General features: G+C 37.4%; 1 pseudogene; it reads right to left on the bottom strand.

Moving 5' to 3' along the window:
* Positions 1-10,421: 10,421 nt before the first annotated feature.
* LOC123784387 (transmembrane emp24 domain-containing protein 2 pseudogene) lies at positions 10,422-11,047 on the bottom strand (annotated as a pseudogene).
* Positions 11,048-21,213: the final 10,166 nt, after the last annotated feature.

The following is a 21,213-nucleotide window of genomic DNA, read 5'->3' on the forward strand; positions in this document are numbered from 1 at the left end:
CCAGTTGTACAGGATTTATGATTTAAGCCAAAAGGTTGTTACAGAAAGGCATCGGCTTTATTTTGTCTAATTACTCTTTATTTCGTATATTCCAGCAAAGCTGGAGGCCTGGACTGGTCAGTAACTATATTAAACAGAAGAAAGAAAGGTTGCTTAAATTTCAACAACAGCTAAACGAAGGAGCTGACCCCTTTGAATACCACAGACACAAGACAGCCTTTAAAAATTAAACATTTTCACTGTTTTGGAAAATGTTGAAATAATCCATTTTAACTTCTGCAATTTTATTAAACAGAGGGAACTCATATCCTAACTTCATTAGTATCCTCTGAGGTTAAAAAAGAAAACTTTTTAAAAAATTCAGATAAATAAATTAATGCTGACATTTATTTGAAGAACTCTTTAACCTCTCAAAAAGCATTTTGACAACTAATTAGCCACATATCACTATAATGCAGGCTAGCAATAAATGGAAATAATGAGTTTCATTGTAAAGTTTAAGCCAGTGGTAGCATGATCAGGAATTTTTGTTAACCTAGAATGCATAATTAGCTCTAGAGGGGAAATGAAAGGCAGAATCACTTTACGTATTAGTGTTAAAAAATAAGGCGTAAAAAAATTAGAACATAACTTTATAAACTACTATTGTCCCATCGCTGTTAAGAATCAATGAAATCTGTAATTAGGAAACATTATGGAAAGGTTAAAGATGAGAATACATGTAGTCTATCTACAGGAAACCTAAACTGTTTAGGTTAATGAAATGTCTATGACAGTCATATTAATTAGCAGGTTCACAGGAACCTAACTTTTATTTTATAAATGCCATGATAAAAAGTATTAAGGCTCCATGCACACACTGTGTTCCATCTAGATTCCTGCACAGTGCTTACCTCTTTCAATCTTCTAATCATTTCCCACCTAATGATCCGGATGCTATTAAGTATTGCATATTTCTGAAAATCCTTCATGTGGTAGAAATCGTATTTAATGATATTGTGTGGAAGATAATGAGAAACAGTAGAAACTTGCTCTTTTTTTAGGAGAGGATTGTTGCATTGTCAACGTTTCATTAACACAATGTTATTAAGATGACAGATTTCCGAATTTTCCTCTTTGTTGTTATTTCTGTCTAATGTCAACCCAAACCCTTTCTTTCATTCAAAAGTGAGAATGTTGTCCATCAAAGTCCAGTTTATGCTGGGAAACAAAAAGCCAGAATCAAATTATATAGGAAGATTATATACGGTAAAGATAGTAGGACCAGGAAAAAACAAAAAAAAAGACAAAACCAGGATATTATCAGAATCAAGCACTACCCCCACATCAATTCTATTTCTATACCATGAAGTTAACCACTTATCTACAGGAAAACAATCACTGAGGACAGAATTTTCTGGTAAAAGTTGGTTATGGTTGTTCTTGGCTGCATCAGTTAAAATGATATCTATAAACAGTGCCTTTCACCACTTTTCTTACTTTCAAATGAATGAATATGTCTGATTAGCTGAGCCTAAGTTTCAAGACACATCTGCCTACAAGGGAAATAGTGAGCCTTGCTTCACTTTACAGAGGAGTTCACAGCTTGGAAAATTCCTTAAATATAGGGAGGTTTTTCAAAAGATGATAGAAAGTTTACTATACAATGATGGGTATAGTAGCTCATATCTGACTAACCCAAATACAGAGGAAAAATTATAAACTCTATCAAAACAATTTTAAAAACAGACACACTTGATGTTACGGCGGGGGGGGGGGGGACGAGAAAATAGGTAGAAATATCAGAGTATTCATCCAATGACCAAGTATTTGACCATCAAAGGCAGATAACTGCTCTGGTTAAGTGTGCATTACTATGGTTTTTCACCTGATGACACTGCAATCTTGAAGAAGTGGGTGACTACAAATTGAGCAATGATTTTATTCCAGCGTGAGGAGTAAGAGTATAGAGTTCCAAGCTAACAAAACAGAAGAGCTGGGAAATTAAGGGGAGTGGGAGAGAATCCCATTCAAGTGAAAGTCACAGAAAAGAATGTCACAGAAGAGAATAGTGAAGATCTGAAATATTCATAAAAATCCATACAGCTTATGGGTGACCCCCAAATTGCACATGCACAGAGGAGATTCCATAGACCCCAGCAGAAAGCAATAGCTGAGGGACTAGAACAGAACAAAGATTTCAACTATAATGCACTAGAAAGGTTTGAAGGTTTGGTATTTGAGTTACAGATAGATAAGTAATACTAGAAAAGAGTCACTCCTCAAAGAACAATAACAGAACCCAAAGTCTCTACCCCCCAAATCCAGTATACAATTAAAAATAGCTAGACGTGAAAAGACACAGAAAAATATAATACATAGGATAAAAGTAGACCATGGAAAGACACATTGAGATGGTCTACGTTTGGGATTAGAAGGCGGGGACTTTAAATTACCTAGTATAAGTATGTTCAAGAATTAAAGAAATAGATGACTATACATATGAATATATGGGGAATTTCCAGAGAGAAATAAAAACTATAGAAAAAAGGAAATAGAAATGCTAGAACTGATGAATACAATACTGAAATGAAAAATTTACTAGGTAGGCTTACCAGACATGGTAGAAGAAAATACCAATAAACTTGAAGATAGATCAAGATTTTTTTTTCCAAAAGGAAGAATAGAGAGGAAAAAATATTGGTTGAATCGTATGCTTTCTAAACACGAAATTTAATTAAATTCTCTAAATTAACTGGAATGTTTACTGTCACATCATTTGCTTTTCTATTACTTAAAAACCACAAATTTTCTTGAAAAACTTAAAATATCCATAAGAACTGAATCAGTATCGAAACGGGTAATACTCAGACTTCTACCTTTCTTGTTTTAAAGTCCCCAAGGTTTCCACCATGCAGTCGGACTTACAGACTTATAAAGCTCTGTCTTGTTCAATTACATCAACCTCATTCAATTTCTCTACTCTTCTATACAAAAGTGAGCTTTGACTATAAACTTGACACTTAGAGGGTATAATATATCCATTTATTTAACCAATACTTATTGATAAATGATTATATTTTTGGTTATATGCCAGACCCAGGAATGTAGCTGAAAATTACCTAAGTAATTTCGCTGTTCATTTAAAGAGAGAAAGAGAAGTACACTCAGTGTAGAATCAAAAAGAAATTTCAAGTCTCAAAGGCAGAGCTACATCATTCCATGGAATTCCTAACTGCTGTCATCATTCAGGCCCCAATCTGTCTAATACACAGGAAATGACTATACCACGTCACATAGAAATGGCTTAATTTCAATAATCTGGTGTTAAAAACATATTATCACTGCCTTTCAAAATATTTAATTTACAAGTATTTCTTTTAGAGTTTGCTCATCTAAAATCCTTAAGCTATAAATTGATAAATTTATCTAATTACATTCAATTCATAAAATACTGATTAATGGGGCATAAGGCTTTGAATTATAGAGAATGTAAAAGTTAACCAAGTTCATATCATAATAATATAAATATATACATATATGTTTTTTAAATATTGTCATTAGTAATTCTCTCTAGGTTTAATCACATTTTTTCTAGCTTGAGACCAAAATGGCCTATAGTGATTAGATTCAGTGCCTTATCATTTATAGATGAAATGTTTTCAATATAACTTTACATATTTTGCTGATATACTATCCAACTTCCCTAGTAATTTATATTTTAAACTTTTGCTTTAGCTCTTCCAAAGAATTTAACGAGTTTCTCCTTTGATACAAAATAAGTGTAATGAAATTCAAAATGCATTAAAAATGTATATTTTAGATTGAAAATTGATGAGTTACTATGATTTTTGTTATCAGGATGTAAAATAAAGATTTAAAAAATCTCACTAATTTTAAAACAAATTCCACTCCATCTCACATGAAGATCAGCTGTGTACATGTTATTAATCTTTAGGGATAGAGATCATAGTGTGCTCCATGTTTGCAAATGGCTTGGCAGATGTGTAACGTTCCCATCGATTTATAAATGCATAAAGGAAAGGATTACTTTTTACTAAGAAAGTTATTCCCTCCTAGTACAAGGCTGATGATTGCTGTAAGTTGCCACCAAATGAATGACAGTGGCTACTTGCATGTACATGGCATGTATATAGCCACTAGGTGGCAAAATTTAATTATGAATTCAGATTCTCCTCCATTCTCTTCCCAGAACGGGATCTAGATTCCAGGGACCAGACAGGAGTTTCCTATGTTGTCAAGATCTCGCAGTGGGCTGGAAGTAGCACCAAATATTAACCACCGAGATAGACTCACACTTTCAGTCTCAGTCATTAGTCCCTGAAGATCATTGCTGTGCCCACTTTGTCCCTAGCACAACCACAAATCCTCTCCAGATCTGCCAGATCTGTACAACACACATTTCTTATCTCAGGTCCACAGGATCATTATGAAGCTCCCTTGTCACTCCACCCATTGTGTGACATGCCCTAGTTTGACTAAGCGCCTCGCTGTTTTTTGATAGCAGTATCCAGGATGGGGTCACAGAGAGACTCTTCTGTCTCATGACTATAACTGGAATAATCTACAACTGTCAGAGGTGATGTACAAATACAACTTCAGAAATGAGGCCTTTCAATCCCTTCTGCCATAGGTCAGGATTGGTCCTAGAGATAGGGAGGTGAATACAGCCTATAGATATTGGTGTGTCAGAAGCAGGAAAGGGGGAGGGGAGGGCAGCTAAAGGGCCAAGCTCTGGATAAGAGAGAGGTATTAAGGCTGAAAACCTAGATACAGTCTTTAAACCACACAGGGAGATTTGGTCCTTTGTTACTCTCTGCCAGTAGCTGCTAATAGTCCTCAATTAGAATCACCTGGAGGGCTCGTGCAGCCACAATTGGCTGGGAGAGTTTCCAACTCAGTAAGAAGAGAAACCCAAATTGGAGCAAGGTGGGGCAAGGGGGGGGGGGCGCAAGTAGTTATAACACCATGTGCTACTCCTGGGAATGTCTCATGACTTTGGGAGAAGTAATTCTACACAGCTGTGTTACAGACCAAGCCCAGCCACATACCACCACATCTTGCAATTTAGTCTTTATCAATATATCTAATAGCATTGTGTCTTTAGACACTTAAAATTTTAAAAATTTAGAAACAAGCAATCCAATGATATTAATTTGCCCATGGCTAATAGATCAGTCTGGATGCCTCCAGCTTGCATTTGGTCATACAAAACTTTGGTGTACTCAGGTATACTCTGTAAAGCCATCTTTCTACAAGAGACAATTCAGCCCGTGTTTTCTTTATAAATTTAAAATATTTTTTGTTAGCAGTAATGAAGAAAAAAACCCACCAAAGCATTTGCTTGAACGTTTTGTGTTATTATTTGTGTGGCTTTAAGTAATTGTCTTAAAATTTCAAGGAATGCATACAGGTTGAGGAACAATTCGTGTTAAAAGGCTGCCCTCTTGTGACAATGTGTTGTATGTTTTACTGGTAAAAACTTGACCTTATACCCTCTAAAATCCAATTCATAATAGCATTAAAAAGATAGAAAACCTCAATGTCGTTTGGGATTTCTTAAAAAAAAAGGAATCTTGTTTATATGGCAGTTTTAGATAATGAATTTTTCTGATTAGGTAGGTGTTCCAAGAAGCTGAAATTCAAACCTATCTCATTATTTAACTAACTTAATATATACATTTCTAATATATACGACCCACTTCCCTGCTTTTAAAAAAATTAGTTAAATTTTGCTACAGACTGAAGTGTCAGTGGCACACATCACAGAACTTAATACTCATCTATGTTACTGTAACTATGAATGTCACCCCCGGATTGAAGAGTCAGTTAACCAGTAAATATCACTAAGGAAAAGATAAATAGTCCATATCTTCTGGCTTTGAGGAATTCTAGGTCTAAGGCAGGAGATAGGTGATGTAAACAAATGATCGCAAAGAAAAAATCATAAAAGTTATAGTACAGGTGTATATACTATACCTGGGAGTAAAGGAGAGTACTTAGCTTTTCTTTAGAGAACCAGGGAAACAGACTAGAAACAGCTAACATTGGAGACACTTGAAATTTGAATAAGACACACAGGATTTTATTATATGCCAAGAACCCCCTAGATATTAGAGATATGTTAATGAAAATAGTTAATCCCTACTTTTAAGGAACTGAGTTGTAATGGAGAAACCACACCATAAACAATCTGAATACAATGTGATGAGGGTTTATAACATTCTGTGGATTTTCTCTTTCCTATCTCTTGAAACTGTTCCCTTCTTCTCATTACCACCCTATAGTACAAATATAGTGGCTGTGGTGTTTTGTGATGTTAATTTTGGGTTGTTGTATTATTTTCTTGTTTTTCTTCCAGTATTTTTCTAGGTCTTCTTGCCCAGTTCTAGGAGAAAAGTGATTCTGGGTTCACTAATTTAGAAGAATGGAAAGAAAGCATTTTATGGAAAGGAATAGTAGCCTACAATTATTTCTGACTTCTAAAAACATAGCCCTTACTGAGAATCTAAAAGAATCATGGAATTAGTGGAGGAAAGTATTTTGATGAATGAGAAACACTGTATTATTGTGAAAGGAGACAGATTTTCCCCAGATTAGGAAAAAAATCCACTCTCAACACCTCTGCATTCCCTCTCTCTGGTTGAAAGGAGGGGAAAACAGAAGGTCCCTTGATCAGCAGAGGAGACCTAGAAGTAAGGAAATTACTTCCTAGAAACATCCCATGAGATGTAAAGGTCCCAGAAAAAAAAAAAAAAAAGACAAAGAACTACAATGGTGTTTAGGCAGAAGGGGCCATCGGCAGACTCATGAGAAGATTTTTGCACTCCAAATATGAGAAAGAAACAACATTGGGCTTTTGGGCCTCAATGAGCCATGTGGGGATGGACAAAGAAGAGGCCAGCAGCAGCTTGTGTGGACAGATGGTCAACTAAGGACCTAACTACCATCCACCCCCATGCTCTGGCTCTGCTTACCAAGGCTGTGCTCTGCCATCCAGATGCCGTCTTCAGGACTAAAGCACCATTCTCCTAGCTCCTAGGGGTGCTGACAGCTGACACCTTGCAGTACTGTCACAGCTGAATAAAAACATGTCATGGAAGTTCACAGACCCTTCTCAGCGACAGATCATATCCAAAGACTGGTCAATGTGGGTTTATAAAGCCCTGGCTCCTTTACCCCAATCTAGGACAGTTTTAGACCCATCAGAGTCAAGCTACCAAAAAGGAGGGGGGGGGGAGATTATTTTATCAAAGACAATGATTATTCCTAATGGTGTGACATCAAAATTCCAATTAAGTACAACTTTAATTATTATTTAAATGAAAATTCTAATTCCAGTGAGATAAAGAAGAAATTGGTAATAGCTTTGACTCCAGGGCAGAGAACTCTGGATATATGTCCTTTTCGTACATTTTGATTCTGTGTCATGTCAAGAGATTAAACCCTTTAACAAGCAATAGGAAATTCCTCATGACACATTATATACAGATTTCAAAAGTTCCAGAACTCAGACAACTTGGACAGACATGAAAAGTATGGCCTAGAAAACCCTGTTAGATAACACTAAAGGGGATTTAATTGGTAAGAAGACATTGATATAAAAAATGTATGTGAAGAGTTTGATTAAATTATTTCATGAAATGTGAGAATTTCTAAGTGTGAGAATTTCTAAAAATGTCTAAGAAATCTAAATTTCTTACATAATATGTATGATTAATAAATATAAGTAGATATTTCTTTGTATTCACAGCCTAAATTACATATTCAATTTATATATTCAATTGTGCTCACATGAAAATCTGAATTTCCTCAATGAGAAAATTGGGGAGATTTCTAACCCTTTCTCCTCCCCCACACAGGGATGTAAGCAGATACATATAGTTGTGAGTCAGTCATTTTTTCCTAGGAAAAAAAGAGAAAATAAAAAGAACATTAAAGACCCCTTATCATGATCTCTATTAAACAACAACAAACAAACAGAAGCAGAACAAATAAAAAATATCCTTATTCTGGAGAACAAATGACAGAGATATGATGCAATTCAAGCCTAGAGAGGATGGAACCAACTCATTTGGAATATTCATGTTTGGCAGGCATGGATCTGCAAACCACCTCTACGAGTAGCCCCTCAAAGAGCAGGAACTGTCCAAATTTACCTCTACTATGTAGGTCAACTCATCCTACCATTTCCCCCACGTCCTTGCTATTGCCGGAAAGAAAGCCTATTATGTCTTTTAAAATAAAACCCATAGGATTGTTAGGTGGATGGGACACAGTAATTGTTAATTGTTTCTCGTTTTTTGTTTTTTTTTTAAGATTTTATTTATTTATGTGACAGAGAGCCAGCCAGCGAGAGAGGGAACACAAGCAGGGGGAGTGGGAGAGGAAGAAGCAGGCTCACAGCGGAAGAGCCTGATGTGGGGCTCGATCCCATAACGCCAGGATCATGCCCTGAGCCGAAGGCAGACGCTCAACCACAGTGCCACCCAGGCGCCCCTGTTTCTCTTGTTTTGCCCCTTACTCCATTTGAGCCCGCCTTAGGACTTCCACTAGATTTTCACTTTGATAGGGGTGGAAAGGGGGTCTCAATACGTTTTAGAAGAAGGGATGAAAAAAAAATTATGCCTCATTAGAAGGCCACATCTATACAACACATAAACTTTTCTTTCACTCCTGCTAGGCTGTTGTGGCAAAATGTCAATGCACCGCTGTGCTAATTTCTCCATCTTCTTGGAGGTGCTCGCCTTGCTTACCTAATGTCTTTTATTATCCTACTTCGTATGCCCAGAGCCCCAGCACTGGGGTTGGAGAAAACCTCTTCAGTAAAGCATATGAGAGATATGTCTTTTTGAAAACGCAAGTATGCTCATGCCCTGTTCTTACCTGAGAATCTTAAATAGCTCCTGTTTAGAGTAAATCCTTGTCTGTGATACACAAAACTTCACGTAATCTGGCCTGCCTGTATCCCTTCTGTTCTTCCTTCCTAACTCATTGTCTACAAGTCTACCAGGCTACATTCTCTTCTATACCTCTCTCTTTGCATGTATTAATCTCCAACTATCCATCAAGAACGAATTTTGTTTGTTTCTAAAAAGAATTATTTATTTACTGAATGGGACAGATTAGATAACAACGAATTCTAAGTTTACATCCTTTAACTAAATTTTGCAGGGTTTTCAAACACACCAAACAAACAAACACCCAAACGAACAGTTGTCTTAAGGTAAAATACAATCGTCTTAAACTGTTGCAAGTAATTTCACTCCAGGATGAAAAATTGTTTATCCTGAACATGAAAACCTGTAACAAAATTAATTATATAAAACTCATTACTTCCAGTTTTCCCCTTGCAAAGATCCAAAACAAATGTACAAGTAACTAATATACATCAGTCACAATACAAACCTGGATTATATGCCACAACCAGATGCTCTTTTAATTTTAAACTCATCATCAGAGACCAAGAGAAAGTCATTTCAAAAATGAAATCCTAGTACGGACAGTGATGCTCAGTACCCTAATTGAACAGTGGCCAAAATACCACTGATCAAAAATAAAATACTGGCTGTATATCATGGCAGTGAAATTCAAGAGGCTTTAATCCTTGGCATCAGAAATCCAGTTTTTTCCAATTACATGAATGCACACTTCCTACACAGCAAGAGTGGAGAAAGCGGATGGGCCCCCATAGAAAGTGAAGAGCTACTGTCCGCAGGAACACCCAGAGAACTGGCTTTAATGGAGACTTCTCACAAGGTTGGGCAGAAACCAACAAACGGTTATTAGCTGCTGTTTCATCAATTCAGTCTGGAGGTGATCGAGTCCTAACGTTCAACATACAAATTTAGGCGGGAAAAACGTTGATTTACGTCTTATTTTTAAAGGAAAACACAAGACAGACAAGTATAAAAGTACCAGCCTGGTCCTATGCTCCAGTCAGAGCTCTGCCAATAGGCTGGGTAGAAAATGTCAAGATTCAGACTGCTGTTTCTCATAAGGACTCAACAGAATGAATCTATAATGACTCGAACTGTAGGATAAGGGATCCAAAGAATGCAGGCATTTTAGTTAAAGTACTATCAGTAAAGTACTAGTCTGAACAGACTGCATTTTATCGTGAAAACAAAAGGAAAAAAAGATATAATCAGGACTATATGCCTATATTTCATTTACAGTGTTTGAGTTCTGACAGGCCTGTATAATGGAGGCAGAATTCAAATAAAAAATTACACCAATCGAGTGTCAAATTTTCACCATACCTTTCCTAAAAAGGTGTTTTCCCCAATATCTACTAATCACAAAGAAACATGCACTGTGAGTACATAACTGTACATAAGTACCTTTCTGAAAAAACTGTAGAAACTAATGACATTGGTATGACAAAGATGTTTGGTAAATGGTGAATTACGATTTTGAGATCATCCAAAAAAAGTCTTTTTCAACAACCCTCCAGACTTCAAACATTTCTTCAGGTAGTTGAACTGTCCCAGTGTCATGGCAACGAGAACAAGAACTTCAACAAAGGCCCAGAGGACCACTCTGCTGCTTGTGCCATTGTTGATCTGTCTGTGCATCCTCTCCTGAACTTCCATGGACTCCTGTTCATGCTTGGCAGCTGCCGCCACCCCTGCCAGCTCATTGATCATTTCTTCCAGCTTGTTCTGGTGAGCTTCTATTTCCATGTCTTGTCCTCTGGGGACCTCCCCAATATCAATGGAGAACATCAGTATATTTGGAGTCATGGTAGCATCCTGTTGCTAAAACAAAACCTACTGTGTTCCATCTATGTCAGCAGCAAATGTGTATTTCCCACTGACATCTCAGTCTCCTTTATAAATTCTTTTATTATCAGGCCCTGTCATCTCCACATTGATGTCGGTAAGAAGCTGCCGTCTGCCATCTCGAAGATGAAGCCCATCTTGGTGCCCGAGGTGACCTGCTCCAAGAAGTACTCCTCTTCGTGCCTGTGGATCCTGGTGAAGTAGCCCACGGCTGTGGCCAGAAGGGTGGCCAGGAGCACCAGCAGCTCAGTGAGCATCACCATGGTGGGACTGGGGCCAAAGTCAGGACCTGCACTGGGGCCTCCAGAGCCACTGCCACTGCTACCACTGCCTCCTCAGCCACTGGTGCCTCCACTCCTTCATCAAGAACCAATTTAATCATCTCTATTACCAGTCAAGCCTTCCCTAACCTCCTCCACTGAAGCTGATACTTAGCCTTTCTCCACACCACACATTGGAGTAATCACTATTTCTGCAGTTATCATGTGGTACTGCAACATATGTTTATACAAGTAGCTTTCCTAATACAATATAAGTTCTTTGAGTCTCAGAATTCAAACTTTTCCATTTTTGTAATCCATATATCTGTCATACTTGAGTAAGGCTTATTGAGATTGAGATGATTAAGTACGTAGTAACCCCACTCCTTTCAAGGAGATGCATGAGGAACACTTGAGTGTTTGTAAAATATTGTAAAGCTGCAGAAGCAAGTCTTCAGAGATATACTCTCTAAAAAAACACTTCAAGAAACAGCTAGCTCAATATTGAATGAGATTAACAAAGTTGGAAGTATGACACTGACTTTGAGACTTACTATAAAGCTACAGTCATCAGGACAGTGTGGTGTTGGCAGAAGAATCACTGGAACAGAATAGAGAACACAGAAATAGACTCACATAAATACAGTGAACTGATCTAAGATACAGCAGCAAAGGCAATACAATGAGGCAAAGCAAAGACTGTCTTTTCAATAGTGGTTGAACAATGGAACAATTGGACATCACATGCAAAAAAAAAAAACCAGTGTATCTAGACAATCCTCTTACCCTTTATAAAAATCAATTCAAAATAAATCATAGATCTAAATATAAAACAAAAAGCTATTAAACACCTAGAAAATAACATAGGAAAAAAACCTCGACAACATTTGGCATGACCATGACTTTTTAGATATAACACCAAAGGCATGATCCATGAAAGTAATAACTGATAAGCTGGACTTCATTAAAATTAAAAACCTCTGCTCACTGAAAGACAATGCCAAGAGAATGAGAAGACCAAGCCACAGACTGTGACAAAATATTTATGAGACACATCTGATAAAGAACTTATCCAAAATAGACAAAGAAGTCTTAAAACTCAACAATAAGAAAATGAACAACCCAACTGAAAAATGTACAAGGACCTTAATAGACCTCACAAAGAAGATGTACAGATGGCAAAAAAGCATGTGAAAATATGCTCAACATCATATGTCATCAAGGAAATGCGAATTAAAACAATAGTGAGATTCCACTACATTATCTATTAGAATGGCCAAAATCCAGAATACTGACAACACAAAATGCCTGTGAGGAGGGAGAGCAAGAGGAACTCCACTCGTTGCTAGTGGCAATACAAAAGGGTATAGCCATTTTGGAAGACAGGTTAGCAATTTCTTATAAAACTGATGAAGGATAGTTGGAAGGCAGGCAGGCAGGGACAAGGGGCCTCCACACTAGGAGGAAACCACCCTTAAAAAGATTTTACACTACCCTGGGAGGAGTCCTCCACCCTTTCCCACGTGATAGATAGGTGACAAAAACCTGATTGGATGACAGGAGCAGGGAGGGTTCATCAGATTAAAACAGCCCACTGACAAACCCATGAAAACCCCTAGATTTAGAAACCCTGATGGCAACCTTTTCAGCACCAACAGAGAAAAAATCCTGTAACAAAACCAAACATACTCTTACCATATGATCCAGCAATCGTACTCCTTAGTATTTACCCAAAGGAATTGAAAACTTATGTCTACACAAAAATCTACACATGGGTGTTTATAACAGCTTGATTCATAATTGCTAAAACTTCCAAGTAACCAAGATGTCCTTCAGTAGGTGAATGGGTAAATAAACTGTAGTATATCTGGACAATGGAATATTATTGAGTGCTAAAAAGAAATGAGCTACCGAGCCATGAAAAGACATGGAGGACTCTTAAATGCATATTTTTAAGTGAAAGAATCCACTCTGAAGGGGCTATATACTGTATGATTCCATACCATAAAAAAAAAAAAAAGGCAAAAGCAAAACTAGGGAAACAGTAAAACTGTGGAAGCAGTAAAAACTAAAACTATGGGAACAGTAAAAAGACAAGTGGTTGCCATGAGTCGGAGAGAAGGGAAGGATGAATAAGGAGAACACAGGATTTTTAATGCAGGGAAAATACTCTGTATGATATTATAGTGATGGATACATGTCATTTTACATTTGTCCAAACCCATAGAATGTACACCACCAAGAATGTTAACTATGCAAACCATAATGTAAACTGTGGAGGTTGGGTGATTATGATATATCAATGTGGATTCATCCATTGTAACAGATGTTCAACTTTGGTGGGGGATGTTGATAACGAGAGAGACTCCCAAGCGTGTGAGCAGAGGTGTTAGAAGGCGGAGGAGGGGCAGTAAAGTATCTTCCACACTAAGAAGGCACTTTGAGAACAAAAAGCAAAGCAAGCCATTCCACGCCACCTACACAATTTTATTCAGGGTAACTCGCTGACAGGGAGGGGGTCAGGTGGGCAGGTGATCCAGGCACTAAGCAGTTATTCTCTGCAAAGTCTGGATTTTATAGAGGGAGGGGCTACTAGTTATCTAAAGTGATGCCATCTGTGTGCCAGAGGGGAGGGAGGGGAAGAACTGTGTTATCTCTACTAGTTATCAACAGCCTTAGGGAAGATCAGAACAAGTCTTCCTGCATTCCAGTCAGGATATACAATAACCTCCAAGGGGCCTACCGGAAGGCCATTGCACAGACATAAACAAGATGGAGTAGCTAATATGGAGTCAGTATTGTCAGCCATCCCTACAAAGGGATATATAGGAAATTCCTGTAACTTCCCCCCATTTTTGCTGTGAAACTTAAACTGCTTTAAAATTAACAATAATAATAATAATAATAATAATAATAATAATAATAATAATAATGTCTTAGTAAAAGAAAATGCTTCAGGCAGTCTCTGAACGGAGACCATCTGGCTAACAATCCAGCCAGATGACCAGCTTCTAATGACCTCATAGCACAATCTTGCCCCGACATATACTGTTCACACAGCACTGTAACTTCTGTTACTTCTAAAGTCTGCTCTGTAACTTCTAAAGTCGCTGACCAATGACCAATGCCTTGCTTCTTGCCTCTACCGTATGTAAAGGTAGTAGTTAGCCCACATGCAGATAATAGTGTATTGTTACTATGTGCCAGACATTATAATTACTTAATCCTTACACCAACCCTGTGAAGAAAGCATGATTACTACCACCATTTCTCAGCTGAGGAAACTAAGGCAGAGAGCTTAAGTAGTAAGATAAAGATCACCAGATGGTATGTGGCAGATCCAGCATTTGAACTCTGGAAGCCTGGCTCCTGGGCTTGGACTTGAAACCACAAGTCACCACAGACCGGTTGTAGGAGTACTCCTCCCACAAAGTCAGAATCCTAGACATTGCGGTTCTCTGGAAACACACTCAGAAGTGTTTAAGATGTGAAGTCCTGAAGGACAACCAATATCCTTCTGTAGCTTATTCTATAAAATGAGATTTCAGGGAGGAAAGAGCGACAGTAACAGAAGCACAGCATTTTTCCTCTTATAAATTTATTCATCACAACGTTTTATGCCTAAACACATAGTTTGTATGTTCGTTGCACGGTTATAAATAGATACACTCAATCTGGTAAAATGTAGAGAAAGTGGGCAGAGTATTTTTAATCTTGATAAAATGCTTCAGAAAGAAGCCCATTCTCAGGCTCTTTTGGGTCAGAAATAGGGACGTTTGTGAACTAGCTTCCTTACCTGTTGCTCAGTAGCCTCGATGTAGGTGTCCCGTGTTCGCTAGCCTTGAAGGTGGGTATTTCATGTTGAGTCTATTTTTGTTCCTCGAACCGTAACAGTTGGTATATCCAGCACCTCCACAGAGTTCTTCTACCTGATTTAGGTGTTCTGATGTCCAGGAAGTCCTTGCCATTAAGGGATGATACTTCATGGGCATTTCTGTCGACATCTTTTTTCTCAGAAACCAATTCCACTTCACCCTGCCTACATTTGAAAATGAATCATTTAATTCATTTCTTCTAATCTCTTTCTTTGCAGTCCATCAATTTTATAACAGAAAATAAACACTACAACCACTGTTGCAAGTAGGAATGATGATTGGCATTATTTTTATATATCATCACACAATATTATTGTTATTTTTCCATAATAATATAAAGGTAATAACTCTTAGTTATTTCAATCATTTCTAGTTAAAGTAGAACTAAATAAAATTAAATTCATAGTACCCTTCTAGGTTCAGAAATTGAAGTCATCCTTAATACCATTTTAGAATACAAAAGCATATTAAGGGTGGATAATTACGTAGAAAAAGAACTGGTTTAAAAAACTGGATTTAAAAAAACTGGATTTTGGGGGGTGTTCTTGGGCGGGCTCATTTCTGCACAATTTGTGAGCACTGGCTGCCTTGTTTGAATACCTTTTCAAGAATGTCTGTATAGAAAACAGGCTTGGGGTATAGAAGCAGTGTCTCCTTCTGGAGCGAAGGCTGAGCACATCTCTCTCTGGGGAAAAGTCCTGGCAAGTGAACTGCTATAATAAACGATGTAGATTCCCTAAGCTTGTGGTTGTTCTCCACAGTACGATGTGCAGACGTCGCTGGGCCCCTTTGTGTCGCCCTGTGAGAGCTGTGTACTCGGCTATCCTGTTGCTAAGAGCAATAGGGTGTTTTTCCCTCTGAGCCAGAAGTCTTATGTCTTCAGCCAGCATCCATTCACTGTGGCAGAAAAACTTGTTAGCTTGCGAGTAGGGTAATGTCTCAGACCCTTCTAAGTTATGGATGAAAAGATCTAAAAAATTTTTAATGTACAGTTTTATACATAGATACAGGTTTGGAGTGCATTAGTGAAGTGGGGAGAGAATAGAAATTAGGAGGAAATGCTAATAGGGATAGGATTTTATGATTTTTAAATTCACTTCTTTTTGTTTTTCCATGCTTCCACAATCGATATGTATATAAACAGGGAAAAAAAATCAATGTTTCATTAAAATAACATGCCAGGTATACTATACTTTATTGCCAATGTGAATTATATTTCTTTTAAAATGGTAGTTTCAGTGTTTTCAAACTTAGGAATACAGAGAAATTATTAATTTTTCTGTATTCTTTTACATCCTATCACTTTACAGCATTCTTATTTGTTACAAGGGTAGCTGATTCTATTGTGTTTTGTTGGCGTAGAGTATTACCATCTACTATTAACTTTAGAAAAGGGGAGGACTCAAAGTTAATGGTGTTTATACATGGTGGTAATACATAATATAATATGTTGCTTAAGTGTATTATATAATATTCCTATTTAAGCTATATATCATATATACCTTCTTTATTGTCTCTCAAATTTACATGTATTTTATATACACTTATGTTTCCATTTCACATTTGGGCAAAATTTCCAGATAATAACAACTACTAAGAGTCATAACAGGTTTCCTTACCTTGATTCTGATGTCAGCAAGAGTAACTTGGCTGTTGTATTAATTAAGTGAAAAACATTGATTTAAGATATGCACTATCATCTTAAAAGTGTTTTTCTTTTCTTTGTAGTTTAATAAAGTTTTATTTTGTCCTTCTATTTTTTGAGCTGAGGTTTGGATTTTGTACTGGCTTAAATAGTGTCTTCCCCCTAAATCCATGTCCACTCAAAATCTCAGAATGTGACATTTGGAAATAGGGTTTTTGCAGATGAAGTTAGTTAAGATGAGGTCATGCTGGAACTTTCCTCCCTCAACTTCCATATTTAATAAGTTGGCGTGTTATAGTTCTACCTTCAAAATACTTGAGTCTAACCACTACATCCAGCAAAACAAACAAACCAAACCAAACCAACAACAACAAAAACACCGTAGACCAAGCCACCATGATCACACAGCCTTCTTAGCAGTTCCTCTGCTTTCCACCTTGCCTGCCTATTGGAAGTGGCCTTCCAATAATGAAATACAAACACTGTTACTCTTATGTTTGAATGATATAAATGGTTTTATATTATATTTAGAATAAAATCCAAACTATTACCATGGCCAAGAAGATGTTTAAAATCTGGCTTCTGCCAATGTCATCAACCTCAACTCTTGCCACCATTCTTTGGATTGCTGAACTCCCAGCTCCACTGGCCTTCTTCCTATTCCTCCAACACACTTTCATTCCTCAGGTCCTTACACTTGCAATACCCTCTGCTGGAAATGCTGTTCCCTAGATCCTTGTATGGATGGTTCCGTCTTGGCATCTAGGCTTCTGCCAAAATATTGTCTTTTGGGGAGGTTTTCTGTGACCATTTCAACTAACTCAGTCCCTCTAATATCATTATCTCTCTTCATTGTTATTTTCCTTACCACTCTCTGAAATTAAATTTTTGTTACCTTATTTATTCTTTGCTTGAAGCTTACTGAGTTCAAGAACATGCTCTCTTTTGCTCATGGCTGTGTCCCCAGCAAGATGTCAGGCACACAATATACATCCAATGCATGTTTGAATGAACAAATGAATATCTATGTAGACATGTCTGATTTACACATTCTAGATGCAGCACATAGTTTTTTTTGCAATGATCCATGCTATACCTATTTCATGTTTCAGAAAGCACATTGCTTGACTTTTGCTGCATAATAAACAATCCCAAAACAGTGTCTTAAAACAACCACAACTGTAGTTCCCTCATGATTTTGTAAGTCTATTGTGTTTCTTCAGGTCTGGGCCAATTCTACCAATCTCTGTGTCTGTGGTCAATCTGCTGGGTGGCAGTCGTTGGCTGAGGTGTCTCAATTCTCCTCCATTCCTTGTCTCATCATTCCAGCAGCCTAGCTTGGGCATTTTAACATGATGTCTCTGGGATCCAAGGGCAGCAAGTACTTGTCAGGCCTCAGGTCGGGTTACATTTGCCATTGTCCCAGTGGCCAAAGGAGGCACGTGTTCAAGCTCAGATTCAGGGTTTGAGGGTGTTATCTATGGGAATGGTTACAGGGAGATTTGAACAAATTGGGTGATATTACTGAAAAAATCTACCACAGGTGGAAAGCCACCATAGCCTGTGTATATTTATTTCCAACAGTATAATTTTCCTGGGTTTGTGGGCTACTGATAACTAGAAAGTGAAATACTGTAGGAGAATGTGGAGAATGGAAATTTTCTTGCTCTCAGAAAGTTACTGAGTCCAGTAGATAAATGACCATACACCTCTGGTTGGAAAGTGAAATGGAATCACCGTGCAATGGGTCAAACTCTCTTCCCACCCCCTATTCTCAGTTCAAGTATCTGCCTCAATGTCCCATTTATGTTTGGTTATTATAACTTCCTTCTGAAGTTTGTAAGATTGTAAGTAATTTTCCTAGATTACAGATATTTTTAATCCTAGATTCTGTGTATTTCCTTGACTTGTTCAAATGAAAGAGAGGTAAGGGTGAATCTATCACTGTTGGCTGCCATCATCATAACCCTGTGGTGTCTTCCAAATTTTTCTTTACTTTATATTAAAACTGCACCTATATTCAAATCTATAAATATTGGTCAAGTGTTGTTTTCTTTGGTACAGATTGTGGGAAAATATGGTTGAAATAAGATAGTCCCTATGATAAGTAACTCATTATTTCACAGAAACTATATCTTGTGCTTCAGAATGAAAGTTTCTTGGGGGTGGTGTCCTAGGTCATGTGGTTCTAAGAATACACTTAGTTTGATCATTAAGATAAAGTGTATTCTTAATATATTCGAATTCTCTTTGTCACTCTCTCTTATCTCATACCCCCTCCCAATTTAAAGAGTCTTTGCTAAGAGTAAGCCCACTTTCTAAGTCCTTCCTTCTTCATTTACTTTGACAACCCTCATCTTGAAAACTTTTTCTATAGTTATTTTCCCAATTAAGCATCTCTCCTACCAAGTGTTAAAGTTTAACACAACACTAACATGTATTGGAGAGTAAAAAACCCTTTGATAGCTTATGGCAAGTTCAACTGACAAAGGTCCAGTGATTTCAGAATCTATGCCTGCTGCAGATTTTGTTTTTTTTTAACCTTCAAATTGTTTCCTTTTCCAGGGAGTTGTTTTTAAAAGACCTGAATTTTATCATTCTTCTACGTATTTAGAGTGTTAGTGTTTTAAAACTTTAATGATTTATGTGGAAGAATTTTTTTGAATTCAGTCCTAAATGCAAATTGTTCTTAAGTACTCTGTCTTGACTAACATCATCTAATGTTAAAATCTGGTTTTACTACATTTTTAGAAAAGAGTTTAACACACAGATAATCTTAAATTTGCTGTACTGTAGAGCTCTGTGATCTCCAACCAGAACGACTTATAACATTTTGTTCTTCTAAATAGCCTCAATCAAATGGTGACTGCCTACTCTTCCTGACTAAGCTGAAAAGAAACTTACTGCTTCATTTAATTCTGCATTTATCATTCAACAAATATTTATGAGACCCCTGAAACAGTCAAGGCATTGGTCTAAACCCTGAAAATACAAAGTTGTATAATACAAAATGTCCTACTCAGGAAGATCACATCCTTGTGATGGATATAGACAAATAAGCAAAGAGTTAATAGCCCATGTTGTAACAGGGACATAAAATAGCATCTCTGGGAAACAGAGGAGGAGGTGAAAGCAAAGGAAGAAGTGATTTGGTGAGACATAACAAGTTAACTATGGAAAAGGCCAAGAAAAGGACCAAGTGAGAAGTGAGGACAAATCTGAGTTAAGAACTGGAAGGTGCTAATGGGGATCAAACAGGAAAGCTGGAAAAGTGTTCAACTGAGTCCTAGAGAATCTGGGGGAATGATCTGTTGCTTTGAATCTTCAAACACTTTCTGCAATATTATGTTCCATTTGAAACACTTTAATCATGACTGCTAGCCCACATGCAAACACATTCTTCCATGTCCCTGTGAGAAATAATTCTACCCATAGCCAAGAGCCTAGCATTCCAGAAACTTAAGCCATGATACAGAAATCCAAATTCAATTCAACACCATCTGCATAACCAGCTGTTCACCTCCCATATTTCCTTCTTTTTTCATGTACCACATGTTCATGGGAAAAAAGAAATTATGAATGAAAATGTTAACTGTGCTTTGAAGTCCTACATTTCATAACCCCAAAGTCTTCCACTGATGTTCTCTGACAGCATTGTTTATGCCACCTGGAGAAGCAGATTATATTTCCTTGGGGCAGGACTCAGGTATTTGGTAACTTTTAACAGGATCTTCATACTAAGATCCTAAAAGCATACTCCAGAAAACCAGCACATGTGTCTGGCGATTTGCTAGAAGGGTTACATTCAGCAAGCACCTTGTCAGTTGGCAGGCACTCACCAACCACATCACAATTTTTGAGTCAGGCTCTTCTTTTTGCCCTATGCTTCTTTTCCAGTGGCCTTGACTTCCTGTTCACACATCCATCCATTTATTCATCCACAGACATTTACCTAATGCCTATTACATACTCAATAGACAACATACAACAAACATATCTTTCAAGTATTGTCAATTGATCAAAGATTTCTTTTTCCTCTTTTATTCCCCTTGGTCACTGAAGGTAATAAAAGTATCTAACTTACAGGGCATTTTTAAGCACTAAATGAAATAGTGCAAGTCAAGACTTAAAACACAGGCTGGTGGGGCACCTGGCTGCTTCAGTTGGTAGAGCATGAGACTCCTGATCTCGTGATCGTGAGTCCAAGCCCCACCCTGGGCATAGATCTTACTGTCAATCAGTCAGTCAATCACAGACTGGTCCGTAGTAAGTATGCATTATGTATTTGCTATTAATATTATAATAATGTCAAAAAATAGGATTAATACAGAGGCCATAAATGTTATGACCCACAGCACTTTTATGAATGTAACTAATTATAAGTAAGTATTCTTATAATTGTGCCTTGTCTATTTTGGCCACACATACACACAAATTAAACAATTATCCAGTACATTAGAATAGTATTACAGCTTATAAATGATGCAATTTGGTTTCTTTTTTTAAAGATTTTATTTATTTATTTGACAGAGATAGAGACAGCCAGCGAGAGAGGGAACACAAGCAGGGGGAGTGGGAGAGGAAGAAGCAGGCTCACAGTGGAGGAGACTGATGTGGGGCTCGATCCCATAACGCTGGGATCACGCCCT

The sequence above is a fragment of the Ursus americanus genome, chromosome 4, assembly GCF_024610735.1.
Source record: "Ursus americanus isolate L20-20 chromosome 4, mUrsAme1.1.p, whole genome shotgun sequence".
Lineage (NCBI taxonomy): Eukaryota > Metazoa > Chordata > Mammalia > Carnivora > Ursidae > Ursus > Ursus americanus.